Source organism: Temnothorax nylanderi, unplaced genomic scaffold (assembly GCF_030848795.1).
Source record: "Temnothorax nylanderi isolate EJ_2023f unplaced genomic scaffold, tnyl_v1.0 TNYL_tig0173_pilon, whole genome shotgun sequence".
Classification (NCBI taxonomy): domain Eukaryota; kingdom Metazoa; phylum Arthropoda; class Insecta; order Hymenoptera; family Formicidae; genus Temnothorax; species Temnothorax nylanderi.
The window spans coordinates 125,079-139,520 of NW_027249235.1; the positions used below are offsets into that span (position 1 = coordinate 125,079).

The window sequence follows — 14,442 nt, forward strand, 5'->3', positions numbered from 1 at the left end:
TTATCGGACAATAAATATATTACTGAATGAGAAAGCAAGAAAACTAAGAACAAGAACTATAATTGTAATAATTATTAAAAATTAAAAATATAAATCGAGCTTATGGATTCAGGCTCTGACCGCCTGAATCCTCTTCCTATCCATCCTCTTCCTCTATATCCTCTTCCTCTATATCCCCTTCCTATCCAACTATTTCCTTCTGTCCATCCTCTTCCTCTATATCCTCTTCCTCTATATCCTCTTCCTCTCCAGCTATTTTCTCCTGTCCATCCTCTTTCTCTCCATTCACCTCTTCTCCATCTATCTCCTCTATTCCACTCTGTATCTCTCCAATTTCCTCTGCTTCTCACCAACTGCGCTCTTGAATATCTATTTTAGTAGTAGAATAAATTATTTTAAAATATATGAATCATTTTGTTTTTTTTGTTGTTGCATTTGAAATTAATATTACATCTTATCTTCTTCGTCTTCTTCCTTCTCCCTTCTTTGTTTTCGTTCAGCTTTTCTACTACCCTCTCGTTCTTTCTCCTTTTCTCGCTCTTGTTCCTCATTTTCTGTATCAAATTCCTGCTCTTCTCCAGTCTCCAATCTCCTAATTATTTATGAGAATAATTTAAGAATTTAAGAATTTAAAAATTGAATAATAAGAGTAGTAGATAATCTAAAATCAGACTAAGAGTATACGAACCTTTCTTTTCCCTTCGTACTTTTTTCTCTTCTTCTCTTTTCATCTTTCTTTTCTATATTCTTTTTTCTGCCTTGTTCCTTTTTCTTCTTTCCACCTTTTATTCTCTCAACTTCTATTTCTTTCGGTTCCCTATCTTTTCTCGTTACTTCGTTCTCAACTTCCATTTTTTCTTGTTCCCTATCTTTTCTCGTTTCTTTACGGTTCACTTACGTTCACTTTTTATCTCGTCTTTATGACAGCTCGTAACGTAGCAACTTTTAACATTAAAATGAAATTAGCAGTAACATGTAATCAAACATAAAAGCACAACCTGCTTTGCGCGAAGTCATATACGGCAATAATTATTTTTTTATTTATGAAATACATTTATTTAATACTAGCTGGTTAATAAAATAATACATTATACATAATTTATTTAAGTCGTATAAAATTATTAAAACATTAATTAATCTTATCTTTTATAAATATTCACACATTTTAATTTAGGAATATCAACATAATAGATTATAATTACAACGGAATAAGAAGAGATATATTTATATTGTTGCGCGCGCTCCGCTGTCACTGGTCACTCGCGTTCGCGCCGCGCATTTCCGGACTCACGTGAGAGAAAGAGAACACTCGTTTATCAAAATAAGGAACTCAGGTTTATTCAAGATTAGTACAGAAAAGCGTATTTGAAAATACAGAAGGAGAACTCGTTCGAACGTTCCGAGTCTCCCCGAGAATCTGACAGTCGTCGTGAAATCAATAAAATCAATATTCCGTCGTCAAGGGACGCGCTTCAGCACGAAGCTTCCGCGGAGCGATCAGCGGAGCCAAGTTCAGCCCACAAACGGGTGTCCAGCACGGGCGCAACACTGCCCTCCCTCTTCAAGATTGTCGTCCCGACAATCCAGAAGGGCAGTGAACAGGCGGCTTTTGTTCCCGGGATTCTGTGACGGACTCCTGCCCTACCCCGAGCTGCTGCTGCGGGTTACCGGGCTCCGTCTTCTTAGGTTCCCTTTTCCAGGAAGCTCGGTCACCCCGACCTCTTCCTTTTTGGGTCTCCTGTCTTGGCTTTTCCCTAGGGAGAGCTGGCCAGGCTGGTCCCTCTTGCCGGTTTCAGGACGACTCTTCTTAGAACACCGCTATTATCTGGCTCAGCGTGGACCCCTCCTTGTTTCCGGCGTTGACTCCTCTTCTAAATCTTCGGACATGGGGGGGGGGAAACTTCCGTGGACCCTGCGTCTTGTAAGACTCCCCAGTCCCCGCCTCGGCATTCGCCCTACGTCCCACGGGAAAACCACGGTCAAAAACCGTGGGCGAGGCGGTTTTCTTATTTAAACGACGGGAAGAGTTGAGATGGGACTACGCTGTCTTCGTCAGTCCTCTCCGGATCGAAAATCCTTCTTGACTAACTGTAAAAACAAGCATCAAACGCAGTAACAAGAACAATAACAAAACAAGTTTTCACTAAATTTAGTTCCTATTTCCCTACATTCTTAGTCCGGGCTCCGACCTACTCCACTTTCCTGATTGAATAAGGAGCTAGTCTATCAGCATGCACTATTTTCTTTTTCCGAGTAGGCGACCTTTGTATGCAGTAAACAACGTCGCTAAGCTTCTTTACCACGGTAAAGGGTTCTTCCCAATTGCCCTGTAACTTTGGAGCTTTTCCTTTCTCCCTACGAGGGTTGAAGAACCAAACCGTTCGATCTGGCTCAAAAAGGGTTCGCCTGGCACCTCGATCGTACCAAGTTTTTACCCGAGAAGACTTGACTTTCATCCGTTCCCTAACGCCTAAGTGAATTTCCTCAAGCTTTTTCCTTAAACCGCCAATATAGTTTCCAATCGATTGGAATTTTTCAGGATCTGGCGGACTTCCTTGGAGTAAATCAAGAGGTAGTCTCATATCTCGAGCAAAATAAAGCTCTGCAGGAGTAACACCAGTTGATTCGTGTTTAGATGACCTATAAGCAAGTAAAAACATGGGTACCCAACGGTCCCAATCCTTCTGATTTTCGGAGATATATTTTGCTAAATAACTCGTAATGGTTTGATGTTGACGCTCAACCTGGCCATCTGATTGGGGATGCAAAGCCGTGGTCCTTGTTTTCCTTATTCCGAGAAGAACCATTAATTCGGCGAAGAGTTTAGATTCGAAGTTTTTTCCCTGATCCGTGTGGACCTCCTCAGGAACTCCGTGTCTAGAAACAAACTGGCTAACGAAAACATCCGCCACAGTCTTTGCCCTGATATTTTTAAGTGGAAAAGCTTCCACCCATTTTGTAAAACAATCTACAACAACCAAGAGATATTTATTCCCAGAATAAGTCGTCGGGAGGGGACCAAGAATGTCCGTTTGTACTCTTACAAGCGGAGCCCCGACGTTAAAAATTTGAAGAGGAGACTTTCCCTTCCCCGCAGGGCCCTTCTTAGCTACGCAGATGTCGCAAGACTTGCACCAATTTTCGACATCTTGCTTGCAAGTTGCCCAATAGAAGCGTTTCCGGATCTTTTCTAAGGTTTTGTTCACCCCGAAATGTCCGCCCGAAGAGGAATCATGGGATCCTTCCAGAATTTCTTTCACGCGTTTTCGAGGAACAACAAGCTGAAGAAAACTCGACTTTAGATTGGAAGCCTCCCACCTCCTATAAAGAACGCCATCTTTGAGGATAAGTGCGTCCCAATAAGCCCAATAAATTCGGGCAGAAACACCCCTAGCGATAATCTCGGAGCGCGGAAGACGCTCTCCCGTCTCTCTGGCTCGAAGGAAGATAGCGACGTCAGGATCTTCTTCCTGATCTCTACGCCAGCTCTCAAGACTTTCCCCCCCAAAAACTATGCGAGCGACAGACTTAACTTGCCCTTCGGCACTCTTCTTTTCCACCTTGGCACAGTACCCACAACCGGACATCTCGCATTGTCGTCTAGACAATCCGTCGGCATTCTTGTGGGTCTGCCCCTTCCGATAAGAAATCTGAAACTCGTATTGCTGGAGTCTCTCCAGCCAACGAGCCAATTGCCCTTCAAGTTCCCTGAAAGACATTAACCATCTTAAAGATGCGTGATCCGTGCGGATCAAAAATTTCCGTCCCAAGAGATAGTGACGAAACGATTTTATAGAATCTACCATAGCTAAAAGTTCTCGTCGGGTTACGCAATAATTGCGTTCTGACTTGGAAAGCACTCGACTAAAATAGGCAATTACCCTTTCCTTCCCTTCCTGTTCTTGCGAGAGTACCGCGCCGATGCCAACGTTAGAGGCATCGGTATCTAGAATAAATCCACCATCCCCCTTAGGAAAAGAAAGAACCGAGGTAGAAGATAAAGCCCGTTTCAATTCCTCAAAAACCTTTTGGCATTCCTCTCCCCAAACAAATCTGGAACCATTTTCCGTCAAGGAGTACAGAGGTTTTGCCAAGGGAGAGAATCCCTTTACAAATTTGCGGTAATAGGAACAGAATCCCAAGAAACTTCGCAATTGCTTCTTGTTATGTGGGACTGGCCAGTCTTTTACCGCAGAAACTTTTTCGGGATCCGTGGTCACACCTTCTGCTGAGACTATATGCCCCAGATATTTAACGTTTTTTTTAAAGAGACCACATTTCTTCGAATTTATTTTCAAATTTACTTCCTGAAAACGTTGAAAAATCTTTTTCAAGTTTTCAAGCATTTCCGAAAAACTTTTCCCGAAAATAATCACGTCATGTAGATAAACCAAACAAATTTTCCCCAGAAATTCTTTTAAAACCTTTTCCATTAAGCGTTGGAACGTCGCGGGGGCGTTGCACAAACCGAAAGGCATCACAGTGAACTGCCATAACCCATTTCCGATAGAGAAAGCGGTCTTCTCGCGGTCTTCGGGACGAATTTTGACCTGCCAGTACCCACTTTTTAAATCTAGGATAGAAAACCAACAGTTACCTGCGAGTTGATCGAAGATGTCATCAATTCTAAGGAGCGGAAAGGAATCTTTTTTTGTAACAGCATTTATCCCTCTATAGTCCACACAAAATCTTATCGTTCCGTCCTTCTTTTTTACCAGAACGACTGGTGAGACCCAAGGGCTCTGGGATTCCTCAATTACTCCCCGCTTCCTCATATCCTCAATTATCTGATTTACTTCATCTCGCATTTGAATTGGAATGCGACGAGGGACCTGCTTAATCGGGGAAGAATTCTCCACATTTATGTTATGGTAAACAATATTACAATTTCCTGCAACGATCTCATCAGAAAACACTTCCCTATGCTCATTCAAAAAGGCAAGGAAAACGTCCCTCTGAGTTTCATTGAGATTTACAGAATCTCTCTCGTAGAGTTCTTTTAAAAAGGAAGGAATTTTTTCAGCAGAGTTTACCACACGAGAACAATCGTAAACCCTCTTCTCCTCTCTAAATTCTGAATTTCCCAGAGAAGATTCGAAAATGTTTTTTAAATTTACCGTCTCGAGAAAATCTGCGCCCAACAAACATTCCTCACTAATTTTTGCCACAAACATCGGCATCTCCAGAGAATATTTCCCGACTTGAATTTTTACCAAAACTTTAGACTCAAATGGGACTTTTTCTCCCGTCGGATATCTAAGATTATGATCCGCTAATACAATTCTTTCTTTATTCTTCCCTATCAATCTACTATTTACAATTGAAACATCGGAGCCCGTGTCGATTTTAAATGAGCAATGTTTTCCGTCCAAAAAGCCATTATAATAAAAATTTTTCTTATCTAACTTATGGTTAATAAATTGTTCAACAACCGGGGCATTTTTCGCGTGGGTCGAACCCTCCCCGCCGAGCTCGACTAATTCACGTTTCCCTCCCCTGCTGGACATTCATATCGGAAATGCCCCGTTTTCCCACAAGTCCAGCATTCTTTTTTCTGGCCGGCGCCAAACTGGCCGCCTCGCCGGTTTTCCTTTCCGACTGTCTTTACCTCCCCCTCCTTCTTTTCCTCATTCTCTTTACGCGCATCCTTTCCGTTCTTTCTTTCGAAATTATTATTATAAAACTCTTTTCTCTTTTCAAAACTATCTCCCTGTATGATTTTGACCGCTTTCGCTCTCTCTACGGCAAATTTGAGAGAGGTAACCCCTTCCAGCTGAAGGGTTCTCCGTATGAAGCCATTCGAAAGCGCAGAGATAAACTGGGAGCAAGCGATTTTATCGCGAACCGGGAAGGGGCATTCGGGGTACGCTAATCGAGCTAATCTCTCTAAATCGGAACCAAGTTCGGCGAGATCTTCCCCAGACTTTTGCTTCCTATTGGTAAATAGCGAATAGTAATTCTGCGAGTGGAGCCCCTCTCCAAAACGCAACTCGAGCTTCGACTTCAGTTCCACATAATCTACATTGTCTAAATCCTGCACGTTTTCAAGGACAGAACGCGCCTTTCCTCTTAAACAAGAAGCTAGGATAATCGTTTTCGAAGCGTCACTCCACGCATTCGCCCGAGCGATCAGTTCAAACTGAGAGAAAAATTCACGTAATGGAATTGTCCCGTCATATGTGTCAGGCTTCAATTTTATATTCTGGCCCCACTCTGTTTCGCGACGTGGGTCTTCCCCTCCGCGATTCACTACCGCGACTCGCGACCCCGAATCTCCGTGAGCTCTATTTATAGAAGGACTTAGCTGTGAGTGTTCCTGACGCTGAGGCTCCGTATCCCGCTGTCGCAACAACGCTGCGTGGTCCTCACGCATCTGCCGCATCTCTTGCAGCATCGCCCGTAGGATCTCCGCCTCCGCTGAGAGCTGAGGGGCGCTCGGGCCGGCTCGTTGAACCTCCGTCTCCGCCTCGAGCTGTGGGACTCTCGGCCTCGGGGTCCCCATCCGCGCTCTCTTTCTCTACGTGGGAGCTGGCTCGGTGCTCGCCATCAAATTCCGTACGTCCGCTCTCGCTCGTCGAATCCCGGACGAGCCCCCAAAATGTTGCGCGCGCTCCGCTGTCACTGGTCACTCGCGTTCGCGCCGCGCACTCCCGGACTCACGTGAGAGAAAGAGAACACTCGTTTATCAAAATAAGGAACTCAGGTTTATTCGAGATTAGTACAGAAAAGCGTATTTGAAGATACAGAAGGAGAACTCGTTCGAACGTTCCGAGTCTCCCCGAGAATCTGACAGTCGTCGTGAAATCAATAAAATCAATATTCCGTCGTCAAGGGACGCGCTTCAGCACGAAGCTTCCGCGGAGCGATCAGCGGAGCCAAGTTCAGCCCACAAACGGGTGTCCAGCACGGGCGCAACAATATATAAGAATTTATTTAAAGGGTTCTAGAAATGCCCAAAAAAATTAAAAAAAGAAATGAGATTTTTCATTATCATCTTTAATTTATATATATTTAAAAAATTATTTTAAAGTAGAAATAAAAAACTAATGTGTACAAATTAATTTATATTATAGTAATATAAATTATATTATAGTAATATAAATTAATTTGTACACATTAGTTTTTTATTTCTACTTTAAAATAATTTTTTATATTTAATAAATGTATTTCATAATCAGTTTAGCAATTCTGAAATAATCTCGAGCCAGTTCAGCAAGAGAAAACAGATCCAAAAGATCGCTTTTATGACATAGGTAATTCAAAAGATGACAAGTAAATTTTCGAGCGTTTCACTTTTTGCACAATTCTTTTTTGCGTAAATTTTTTTTAGAAAATTGTAATTTTGCATTTTTTTAAGACTATAATATTTTTTTTAAAGAAACTGAAAGAAATATTAAAAAAAAAAGTGTACGTTTACATGAGGCTCCCCCCTTAATCCAAAAATATAATAAAACTATAAATAGCCTTATAATTTAAAATTTGTAACACATATTTCTAAAAATATAATAAAATTAGAAATAGATCGATATCTCAAATATTGAGAAAGCTACGCATAAAAAACACTTTTCTAATTGTGTGCAAAATTTTAACCCGGTATCTAAAAAATTATAAAAGTAGATGCGTGTACAAACAATACATTTATATATATATATACTACATTATATATATAATATAATAACCCAATTATAATATTTACTTTTTTGAATAAAAATAATTTTAAAAATGCAATTATAATTTAAATAAACGTGTGTATTTTTTCCTGTTTAATTAAAACTACAAATGTATTTTCGGTTTAATAATATTTTTATTTTATAAATACCTTATTCTCTCTCTTTCTGTCTACTTATTTTTTCCTTTTTCTCCCTCTCACATTTAGCGAGACTCCTAAAGATATTATTGCCACCTTTGACTAGAGAGGATACGGCTTTAGAGGCGTTCAGGCATAATCCCACGGATGGTAGCTTCGCACCACCGGCCACTCGACCGAGTGCATGAACCAAATGTCCGAACCTGCGGTTCCTCTCGTACTGAGCAGGATTACTATCGCAATAACTGGTCATCAGTAGGGTAAAACTAACCTGTCTCACGACGGTCTATTTTTTCCTGTTTAATTAAAACTACGAATGTATTTTCGGTTTAATAATATTTTTATTTTATAAATACCTTATTCTCTCTCTTTCTGTCTACTTATTTTTTCCTTTTTCTCCCTCTCACATTTAGCGCTTAAAAGGAATCTTAATTCTCAGCGCAAAATAAATAACCTCGTACTGTTATAAACAAATCTCACACGATAATACGCGAAGCAAGCCGCGCGACACATAAGCGAAATGATCAATTAGCATCGCGCTATAACGACTTCAACATTTCGATACATTTATGTTCGATTGATATTGATATTGATTGACCTTTTTCCCACGAACATCGATTTATTATGTCATTTTATAATTAATCTTATGTGTTAATCTATTTTACGATACGTGAATAATCACATTACTGCACGAAAAATGTTGACATTATTGTTTGGTGAAGGAGTAGAAAATCCAAAACTCGGTATTTCGTCTTCGGAAAAGGTTTCGATTTATTGATCACACACTTCGATCTGTACACCTCGTCAGCCATCAGACAACTGATGGATACCCCGCAGAGAAAGCGGAAGAAGAAGGAGGAGGAAGAATACTGGAGTCAAGCGAGCTTATAATAAATGGCGTAAAATTCAAATATTCCAACACTCCCTCCCGAGTTTGACTCTGGTATGTTCTTTATGACTCAAACTTGGTCTCATAACCTCTTTTACTACAAAACTATATAGATATATATATCAATATGTAAACTCTTAATCTAGGTTACAGAACAATATAATCTTTGGCGTTAACATATAAAATTATATAATGTGATATCAACTTGTTTCATTCGAGTAAACTTAAACTACGCTTTTTCTTAGAACTTTATCGTTATCCTTAAATTTCCAGTCATTTTCCTGCTATAAACTACTTTGTTCATACTGTCTTCTTCTCGTTCATTCCGTCGTTACCTTTGATTTATCGGCTTCCTAAAATTTCAAAAATTACAAATACCAGTCGTTATTATATCATCCTTTTCTTTAGTATTTATACAGTCATATATTTAATTCATCTGATCGAACAATCATAATTTATAATTAATCAGTCTATTCAAAACAATCGTAATTTAAGATTTTATTTCGTAATTGAACATGGATTTCAGAACACAAAGGTTTCGTCATTATGTCAGCCCATTGATTTTTCGTTGAAACCCATTCAATAACAATACGGTCGTATTTAACACATTCTTTTACATAGTCCTGGTGTATCTCTGTCATGTGTCTCAATCTATTTCCGCCACTAGTCTGTGCACAAATAGTTGCCGCTTTATTGTCGCATCGAAGTATAGCAGGGAGTAAACTGCTATTAGATATGCGCATTATAGATTTGTTAATGGCAATTATTTCCTGGCAAGCTTGGCTCATTGCCACGTACTCAGCTTCACAGGTAGAAAGGGCAACATAACTTTGTTTATTCGCGCGCCCAAGATATTGTATCTCCAAAAAGTCGTATTATAAAGCCACAAGTAGAAATTGATGATTTGCAATCGGCAAAACTAGCATCAGAATAAGCTAACAAGTCGTTCCGTCGTCCTAAGTATTTTAGACCAACAGTTTTCGTACCTTTCAGATATCTAAATACCCTTTTAACCATTGTTCCACTCGTTTTCAGTTGGGTCGATTTGATGTCTACTCAGAACGTTCACTGCATAAGCAATATCTGGGCGCGTAGCACCAGCCAAATATAAAAGGCTACCAATAGCTTCTCTGTACGGAATATCAAGAGCATCTTCTTTAAAATCGTTATCTTCGTCTTGTTCGCGCTGTCGTCTTTCACGATTCGCGACTTGTCGTGTTATCATAGGAGTGTTTTGTGGGAACTCATTATCGAAGCCGAACTTCGTCAAGATTTTATCGATATACTTTTCCTGAGTGATCGTCATGGCTCTTGTTTCCCTATCTCTTTGGATGTTCATACCTAGAAAATTCTTTGGCTCTCCCAGGTCAGTCATTTCAAATGATTTCATTAATTCGTTCTTTACTTCCACTAATTTCTTACTGTCGTTACTTGCCAATAACATATCGTCCACGTATATAAGTAAAATGACTCTGGATTTTCCCGAACTCCACGTAAACAAGCAAGGATCATAATCGTCATTTACCAACCCTAAGGCATTTGCCTCCTCGGTAAATTTCTTGTTCCATCTTTTAGGACTGATTCGTAACCCATAAAGAGCTTTGTTAAGTTTGCACACTTTAGACCCTCGTATTTCATCTTAAATTTCCATTCCGTCTGGAATTTCCATGTACACATCGTCTTCTATCGTTCCGTTAAGAAAGGCAGTCTTTACGTCTAATTGGCATACATCGAGATCATGAAAATTTATTAATGCCAGTACCGTTCGTACAAGTGTCAGTCTAGAAACTGGTGCATACGTTTCTTTCAAGTCATATGAGTTTGTATCTTTAAATTCTCGTATTACTAACCTTGCTTTGTATTTAACATTTCCAAAACTGTCGTTCTTTCGTTTAAACACCCATTTTGAATCAATAATATTTGGCCTTTTACCGTCATTTCCGACCTTTGGGCGATCTACCAAAGACCATACTTCATTTTTCTCCATGGATTTTAACTCATCGTTAATTGCCTTAATCCACTCGTTTTTCTCTTCAGACTGTATGGCTTGTTTAAATGTTTGAGGGTCGTTATTGATTTTTGCGTGTAGGCAGTGTAATATTTCATCGTCTGAGATGTCCTTTGTTTTCTCAAATTCTTCCTCTAGAGTTGGAAACTCATATTCCTTCGAAACTGTCGTCGCTTCTGTAAGCTTAATAAAACTCGTATCAATAATTTTCCGACTTCGAGTAGCATAAGGCTCTCGTGTCATTGATTGTACTACTTTTTGTTTCTTAATTGTTTTATCAGTACTTTCTTCTTCTGGTTTTAACTGCCGTTTCCGGGGTCTGCCTTGTTTCCTTCTTTGTTCTCCCTCCGTTTCCAACGTCACACTGTCATTCTTCTCAACTCTGACTACGTCTTTTTCTTCAAATCGCATACACTCTTCGTTTTTCGACTGAATTGTTTCAGGAAATGGCCAGTTTTGAATTGAATCCTTTTCATATTTATCTCCATATACAATTTTTTCATTAAATCTGACGTTTCTCGATTCGAAAAATTTTCCCGATTCCGGGTTCAAAAATACATATCCGGAAGGAGTATACCCTACTAGAACTCCTCGTACTGCTCGTGCCGAAAACTTGGAGTCTGGTTTTCTCGTAACTGACCAATAAGCCAAACAGCCAAATCGTTTGATTTGATTTACATCATAACGAAAGTTTGGCGCAAACTTTTCAAGAGGGGCTATAAAGTCGATTGATTTGTGAGGGGTTCGATTATACACATAAATAGCTGCTCCCAAGGCTAAATCCCACATATTTGATGGAAGCTTTGAATCAAACATGATGGATCTTATCCTTTTCTGTAAAGTTTAATTAAACCTCTCAAAAATTCCATTATGCTGTGGAGTATCTGGACAAGCAGGTTGGCTTTCTATTCCTTCACGAATTAACACATCGTTTGTATAACCTCCCATGTATTCTGTTCCTTGATCTGATCTTAGGTAGCAGATTTTTTCGTCTTTGCCAAGTAAGTTTCGCGAACTCTTGATAAACCGTTCCAAACAGTGGCCAGTTTCGTCCTTCGTTTTCATTGGGTACGCTAGAGCCATACGTGAAAAATCATCGATAAATACAGAAATGTAGTGAAACCCATGTGGATGAGTAGACGGAGAGATTTTACCCATCACATCTAAATGTATAATTTGTAACGGTCGCATTGCTCTATTTCTTTTGCTTCGAAAAGGCAATTTTGATAGTTTAGTAAGTGCGCATATTTCACATTCGAGTATACTATCGTCAAAAATTACGGATTGCAGATCCTTGTTATTTTTCCATAGATTTTGCAACTTACGCAAATAATTGACTGACGCGTGGCCCATTCGTACGTGCCAAAGCATCGCTTTATTTGTTTTGATTAAATCGCTATATGACTTAATTAAAGGGGAATCACTTTCAAGCAATTCAACCGTCGGCAAATCGTCCAAATTAGTTATTTTTCTTTTCGTAATTAACGTATCAAAATCTAAAATATATAATTATCGACTGTATTATTTTTATTTGTGATCCCTACGGACCCTTCACCCGAAGTTTTACTGATATTATTATCACCAGTCTTCAACTTGCTATCCTCGCTCATTCGTTTATCATTAATTGTAGAGTCATAATTTTTGCACTTATTATCGACTGTCGTTTCTTTAGACTCGGTAATTTTTATCTCGTTATTTTGATCCGAATCTCGTTCCACCGTATTCGCGTCAAAAGCAATCGCATCAAACAAATCATGTCGTTTCTTTAAATGCTTCTTATCGATCTGAAACTCGATTAACCAATAGGGACTCTCGTACACGCCCGTAGCAAATACTTTATTCGTTTTAGGGTCAAAAATATTCACGCGCTTATCGTCTAGATAGGTTGTCAAACCTGCTTCTGCAAAGCGTCGTAATGAAAGTAAATTTTCGGAAAGTGACTTCGTATAGATAGTATTATCCAGTTTAAGTGATTTCTTACTGTCCGTATTGGCAATTAAACTCACAGTGCCTTTGCCTTCAGCAATTAGATCTGCTATGCTATCTTTATTGGCACATTTAATGACACCGGATCCTATATTTTTAAAAGAACTAAAGATTTCCTTTGAATTCGTAAGATGCTCGGTTGCACCAGAATCCACGATAAATGACACGTAGCTATCATTTTGATTACCGTCATCTTTCGGAGAATTTTTAATGTCTTTTGTAATGTGAGTACAACCAGTGGGCGAAAGAGACTTAATTTGATTATCAGATTGACATTCAAAACAATATACAGACGCAATGTTATTCGATTCACACATACCTGGATTATTTTGTTGGTGATTTGCAAAATGAATTGTCGGGGTTTCACTTATTCCAGTTCGAGATTGGTTTTGCTGATTATTCGTGTTATCTTTCTTATTCTTAGATTGTTTTGGAGCATTACTGTCGTTCTCTTTATTCGACTGTCGTTTACCGTCGTCACGAGCTTGTTTAAATGACTGTGAGTTGCGATTATATCTATTCCCTTTAGCCTTAAAGAAACGTTTGTTTCTGGCATGCAGACGACTGTCGAATTTATTGTATTGATTATTATTTACATTTCGTTTACCTTTATAACCACCTCTGCCTGAACCATTTCCCTGCCTGGACATTCGCTGAGGACACTCGTATGCTTTGTGGGTAGTAAATCGTTGGCATTCATAACATTTACGCAATCCTTGACCCTTTCGAGGGCACTCGTTCTTCATGTGACCGTAGTCATCACATTCATAACACCTTTCGTTAACCCACTTAGTTTGCTGTTTTGTGTTAACTAGAGAGGCAGAACCTATCGTGCTGGTTTTTGTATCCTGGATGATTACTTGTCGTTGTTTGGACACGATTAGCTTCAGCCTGAAGTATAAATGATTTTAGCAAATCATAGGTCAAACCCTTGCCAGTTTGGTTTTTTGTTATAAACTCGACTGATTGAACTTCCGGCACCTGATTCATAATTGCATTATACAGAGCATCACGTTTCTCATCATTGGACAAAGGAGTTGAACCCTGAATTGACTCATAATTGTGTACTATTTCTTCGAAACAATCCATGAATTGCATTGCAGTTTCGCGATTCGCATTATACTGAATTGAATATAATTGTTTTCGAACGCTTACATTTGTTACATTGACTTCACATCGTTTAAACTCTTTTAATTTATTTAACATTTCAACGGGATCTTTAATTTGCAGAATTTTTGTATGATAAAATTTATCAACTCTATTTATGAGAATGTCGCAAACTTTAAACTTGTGTTTTTCTTTCAAATTATCATTCAAACCTTCAGGCGGAGCAACTGTCTTATCAATAACATACATTAAATCAATAGTACGCAACTCCGATGCCAAAAACTCATAAAAGTGTTCATATTTTACCCGCGGTTCCAGTTTATAATCATGTTTCGTACCACTGTCTTTACCAATCAATTGAATTTTGATCGCCTCTGTTACTTGATTCGCAAAACCGTGAGAATCAATTGAAGCAGTACTTGAACCAGTCGTATTGTTAGTTACACCAGTCTTTGCTTCAGCATGCTCAGATTGACCATTATCTACTAGTTTTTTATTACCGTCGTTTAATGTACTCGTCGTCTTTGCGAGTGTCCGAGGTTCAGTCGTAATTTTACTATTAGGAGAAAGAGTCACAATAGACTCTATTCTCGGTTTCTTCGCCCTCTCGTCATCTAGCTCGCGCTGTCTAAGCCATAGCTTGAA

At 39.2% G+C, this 14,442-nt stretch overlaps 1 long non-coding RNA gene across 1 annotated transcript; it reads right to left on the minus strand.

The window, feature by feature from the left end:
- Positions 1-8,984: 8,984 nt before the first annotated feature.
- LOC139778137 (uncharacterized) lies at positions 8,985-14,210 on the minus strand. The gene is made up of 3 exons (XR_011719492.1): positions 14,136-14,210; positions 13,010-13,581; positions 8,985-9,049 (listed from the first exon to the last, which is right to left on the minus strand). It is a non-coding gene; the product is annotated as an uncharacterized lncRNA (long non-coding RNA).
- Positions 14,211-14,442: the final 232 nt, after the last annotated feature.